This window comes from Schistocerca nitens, chromosome 4 (genome assembly GCF_023898315.1).
Source record: "Schistocerca nitens isolate TAMUIC-IGC-003100 chromosome 4, iqSchNite1.1, whole genome shotgun sequence".
NCBI classification, from domain to species: Eukaryota; Metazoa; Arthropoda; class Insecta; order Orthoptera; family Acrididae; genus Schistocerca; species Schistocerca nitens.
In genome coordinates, this window is record NC_064617.1 from 180,993,655 (window position 1) to 180,999,613 (window position 5,959).

Consider the following 5,959-nt stretch of genomic DNA (forward strand, 5'->3'; position numbering starts at 1 on the left):
CACGCTGAAGTGGGTGCATATAAAGGTACTTACGGTCACAGTATCTGCGCTTTACACCTGACACCGCGTGTAGGGCCAACGTGAAGATGTGCGGTACAAACAGGAAACAGTGATCCATAGATATTTTTTTCTCGTTTGTCTCTTCCAGAACTACTTCATTTCTAACTTAATGAGGACACAAAATTTTCACATTCTTGTGGAGCGCTGCATTCGAAATGCTTCTGCTCTTTTCTGTCTCTTGTTTCCGTCAGTCCTTGCATCATTTATACATAACGAAATACATTCAGCTTGAGAAATTTTCTTTCGGTGCTATACTGATATGGATGTACCTCTCATCAGAAATTAAATCCTGTCATGTCATCACAATAGAAACTCAGTTTCTCACTTACCTAGTACCTTAGCGGAGTCCATTCACGAAACAAAAACATTCGCAAACTACCTGGCAGATTAAAACTGTGTGCCCGACCGAGACTCGAACTCGGGACCTTTGCCTTTCGCGGGCAAGTGCTCTACCATCCGAGCTACCGATGCACGACTCACGCCCGGTACTCACAGCTTTACTTCTGTCAGTATCTCGTCTCCTACCTTCCAAACTTTACAGAAGTTCTCCTGCGAAACTTGCAGAACTAGCACTCCTGAAAGAAAGGATACTGCGGAGACATGGCTTAGCCACAGCCTGGAGGATGTTTCCAGAATGAGATTTTCACTCTGCAGCGGAGTGTGCGCTGATATGAAACTTCCTGGCAGATTAAATCTGTGTGCCCGACCGAGACTCGAACTCGGGACCTTTGCCTTTCGCGGGCAAGTGCTCTACCATCTGAGCTACCGAAGGGTGAGTCGTGCTTCGGTAGCTCAGATGGTAGAGCACTTGCCCGCGAAAGGCAAAGGTCCCGAGTTCGAGTCTCGGTCGGGCACACAGTTTTAATCTGCCAGGAAGTTTCATATCAGCGCACACTCCGCTGCAGAGTGAAAATCTCATTCGGGAATTCGCAAACTACTTCGCTGTTTGCTGCTAGCCATCTCTGGAGCAAGCTGCCCTGCACTCTGTGCACAGTTCAGTGCCCTGCTGCGTTTAAGGAAAAGCTGAAAAGCTTGCTTTTATAGACCTCATTATGTTTCCGCTAAAAATTACCGTAAAATAGCGAAGCCGATGCTCCTGTCTCCTTCCAGTTATGTTCATTCCTCTTTTCCTGCCTCCATGAGTCGCGCCACTTTCTTTTCCTTTCTAGATCTACATTTGTACTGCGTACTCTATCTTACGCTGTGTGGCGGAGGGTACCTCGCGTACCATTGTCACTTTCCACTTTTCCTGTGCAAGTAGCGTATGGCTCCCAGGAAGAAGGATTGTCGGTATTCATCTGCGTCGGCTCGAATCTCTAATTTAACTTCACGGTTTTTTCACGAGATACACATAGGAGGAAGCAATATAATAGTTGACTGTTCTAGAAGTGCACGCTCTCAGAAGTTTAACAGTAGACCATAACGTGATGGACAACGCCCCCCCCCCCCCCCCCCCCCTTGCAACGCCTGCCACTGGAGTTGACTGAGTATCTACGTGACGCTATCGAGCTTACTGAATGAACCTTTATTGAAACGTGCTGCTCTTCTTTGGATCTCCTCTATTTCCTCCATCGGCACTGTCTGGTGCGGATCCCAGACTGACGACAGTATTTAACTATTGGTCGATTCAGAGTTTTAGAAGCTTCTTCTTTTGTTGATGGACTAAATTTCGTGACGATTCTTCCGCTGAATCTCAGGCTGGGATCTTACGCGCTGTTATTTTTATGTAGTCGTTCCACTTCACTCCTTACGCATACTCCAAAATATTTTATGGAAGTAACTGCTTCCAGTTATTTTTCTGGAATTGCGTTATCGTGCAATGAAGGGTATTTCTGTCTATGTATTAGCAGTAGGTTACATTTGTTTATGTTAATGCACGATTGCTACTGCCTGTGCTAAGTGGCGATTCTCTGCAAGCAATTCGCTATAATTTTCTAACGACGCAACTTCTCTGTATACAGGAGCATCTTCGGCGAAAAGCCTTACAGAGCTTCCAACGCTATCCACTACGCCATTTATATATACTGTGAAAAGTATCTGTCGTATAACACTCCCTTGCGGCAGGCCCGAAGTTACTTTTACGTTTTCATTACTCCACTCCTTCCACTTACACCCATTGGCTCTAATACTCATAATTAAACCAATCTTACCATGACTTCTGTTCATTGTTGTAACGGTCGTGTACGAATATGAATTGTGAGTGTTTATGTTTGCTTTCCTCTACTACTGCAACTGTTAATTTCTAGATTTAGTATAACGTTCCTAATGAAATATACACTATGTGATCAAAAGTTTCAGGACACCCCCCAAAGAATACGTTTTTAATATTAGATACTTTGTGCTGCCACGTACTGCCAGGTACTCCATATCAGCGACCTCAGTAGTCATTAGACATCGTGAGAGAGCAGAATGGGGCGCTCTGCGGAAATCATGGACTTCGAATGTGGTCAGGTGATTGGATGTCACTTGAGTCATAGGTCTGTACGCGAGATTTCCACACTCCTAAACATCCATAGGTCCACTGTTTCCGATGTGATAGTGAAGTGGAAACGTGAAGGGATACATACCGCTTAAAAGCGTACAAGCAGACCTCGTCTGTTGACTGACAGAGACCGCTGTCAGTTGAAGAGGGTCGTAATATGTTATAGGCAGACATCTATCCAGACCATCACACAGAAATTCCAAACTGCATCAGGATCCACTGCAAGTACTATGAAGGTTAGGCGGGAGGTGAGAAAACTTGGATTTCACGGTAGAGCGGCTGCCCATAAGGCACACATCACGCAGGTAAATGCCAAACGACGCTTCGCTTGCTGTAAGGAAACATTGGACGATTGGAAAGTTGAAAAGCATTGTCTGGAGTGACGAATCCCGGTGCACAATATGGCGATCAGATGGCAGGGTGTGGATATGGTATACGCTCGGTGAACGTCATCTGCCAGCATGTGTAGCTCCAACAGTAAAATTCGGAGGCGGTTGTGTTATGATGTGGTCGTGCTTTTCATGGAGGGGGCTTGCACCCGTTGTTGTTTTACGTGGCACTATCACAGCACAGGCCTACATTGATGTTTTAAGCACCTTCTTGCTTCCCACAATTCAAGAGCAATTTGGTGATAGCGATTGCATCTTTCAACACGATGGAGCACCTGTTCATAATGTCAGCCAGTGCTGGAGTGGTTACACGATAATAACATCCCTGTAATAGACTGGCCTGCACAGAGTCCTGACCTGAATCCTATAGAACACCTTTGGCGTGTTTTGGAACACCGACTTCGGTCCAGGCCTCACCGACCGACGTCGATACCTCTTCTCAGTGCAGCACTCCATGAAGAATGGGCTTCCATTGCCCAAGAAACCTTCCAGCACCTGATAGAACGTATGCCTGCGAGAGTGGAAGCTGTCATCAGGGCTAAGGGTGGGCCAACGACATATTGAATTCCAGCATTACCGATGGAGGGGGCCACGAACTTGTATGTGATTTTCATTCAGGTGTCCGGATACTTTTGATCACATAGTGTAGATAATGGAAAATGTGTAGAAAAAAATGTTCAAATGTGTGTGAAATCTTATGGTTCTTAACTGTTAAGGTCATCAGTCCCTAAGCTTACACACTACTTAACCTAAATTATCCTAAGGACAAACACACACACACACACACTCATGCCCGAGGGAGGACTTGAACCTCCGCCGGGACCAGCCGCACAGTCCCTGATTGCATCGCCTCAGACCGCTGCTAATCCCGCGCGGCAAAAATGTGTAGAAAACCAAGTTATAAGTAAGAGAGGGCCTGATGGTCCTAATATATTCAGTTCAAATTATCTTAGAACAGTGTTGCTGTCTCTAACAGAATTGCAGTGTTATTCTACGTAAATTGAAGGCGGAGAGGGCAAGAAAGAAAAGAAAAGGAAAGTGATCACTGCTGTCAGCTGTTTCGCGACGTGACGCGGAATCAGCGACGACGAGTAGAACGTGTACCGGCCCGGGATTCGAACCAGGGATCTCCTACTTACTAGGCAGGTGCGTTAACCACTGCGCCATCCGGGACATAGCGTTATCGCAACTGCGGGGAGTACCTCGGCACGCCTCTCGGCCAGTTCACACTCGTATCTAGTTTCACCTATCCGAATTCCTTCCTCTATGTTAGCTCAGCCGCTTGGGGTAGCCGCGCTGTCTATGTCCCCTTGCCACGGTTCGCGCGGCTCACCCCGTCGGAGGTTCGAGTCCTCTCCCGGGCATGGGTGTGTGTGCTGTCCTTAGCGTAAGTTAGTTTAAGGTATATTAAGTAGTGTGTAAGCGTAGGCACGGATGACCTCAACAGTTTGGTCCCATAGGAACTTACCACCACCACCAAATGTTCACTCTCTGAGATTGCCACAAGAGGTCGGACGTATTTGTGCATCCGCTCTGAAGAAGGTGGATCCAATGCCCAGCTATGCCAATCAAATTATATGAATGCGTGGTGTCTGTTCTTTCACATATTCATATAATCTTATAGTTTCTGTTTATTCACCCCGAAATTTACGTCCCTTTCAAAATTTCTCTCCGATTTCCTTTACTAGTCGTTTTTAAAACACGAACAGAAAAAAATGAGCATCTTAGTTCTCCTTTCTTTTGTTTCCTAGAAAATGTGGGAGTTTTATATCTACCAATAGCTTACAGAGATGCAGAAATTCCATTGCGAATAATGTTCTAGACGAAAGTGTAGGTTACTCACAGACACAAACGGCCACTGTGCAGGGCAGAGCCCGCTGACCAGAACTGCCACTCCTCCCCTACGTCCGGCCGGTGCTCTGAGGGACCTCGGCTTGTCAGCGGGCGGAAATGTGATTACGGCGCTCGAGCTTCGCACTCGACTTGACGCTTCGCTACAGAGGCCTGTTTCCATTCGGCGCAGCTTTAAACGAATCCCTTCATAATGTCGACACTGTACCGCGCTGCACACGCACACTGAGTCTTCTCTTCTTATAAGCTACACCGACAAAAATATTACTCACCTCAATAAGACGTCATGCTATAGCTGCTGAAAGATGTCTATTAGAAATGCCTTTCACATTATATTTGGTTACGCAAGTTACGATTTACTGCCATAGTTCAAAGACTATATTCCATGTATTTGTCCGCTAGAGAAGGTTGCACTATCCTGTGGTCGCTTCCTGGAAACCGTTACCATTGTTCTACTTGCTGTCTACAGACAATTCGTCTTGTATATTAGTGTGCTCGACTGGAGTAATCAGCGGTGCTTTCTGCCGTTTCCTTGTCGTAATTCTACACTCATGCTCATTAATTAAGTATAATGCTGATACATGGTGAAGCAAGGCTCTGGTGGGCGGTTTGCGGGTTTAAATCACCTCGGGGTACGACCATGCGGTGCATTTGACCTGCGGTCGTCGTACGGTGGCGCTAGCAGCAGTTCACATACGCAGAGGTGTTGGTGCATGTCAGAGCACTGTGCAGCGAGTAAGTGTGCAGACGTTTTCAGACATGCTAATGGTGACTATGTGTTGAAAATGGCTCAAAGAACGCATATTGATGACGTTATGAGGTGTAGAATACTAGGGCGACTGGAGGCTGGTCAAACACAGCAGGTCCCTCCGTGTGCCACAAAGTGTGATCTCAAGATTATGGCAACGATTCCAGCACACAGCAAACGTGTCCAGGCGCTACATTACGGGACGTCCGTAGTGAACAACACCACAAGAAGACCGATATCTCACCATCAGTGCCTGCAGACGGCCACAGAGTACTGCAGGTAGCCTTGCTCGGGACCTTACCGCATCCACTGGAACAGTTGTTTCCAGACACACAGTCTACAGACGACTGAACTGACATGGTTTATTCGCCCGAAGACCTGCAAGGTGTATTCCACTGACCCCTGGTCACAAGCGAGCCCGTAAAGCCT

General features: G+C 46.8%; 1 non-coding gene across 1 annotated transcript; it reads right to left on the reverse strand.

Annotated features, from left to right (window-relative positions):
• Positions 1–4,030: 4,030 nt before the first annotated feature.
• Trnat-agu (transfer RNA threonine (anticodon AGU)) lies at positions 4,031–4,105 on the reverse strand. The gene has a single exon. It is a non-coding gene; the product is annotated as a tRNA-Thr (tRNA).
• Between the last annotated feature and the right edge of the window lie 1,854 nt (positions 4,106–5,959).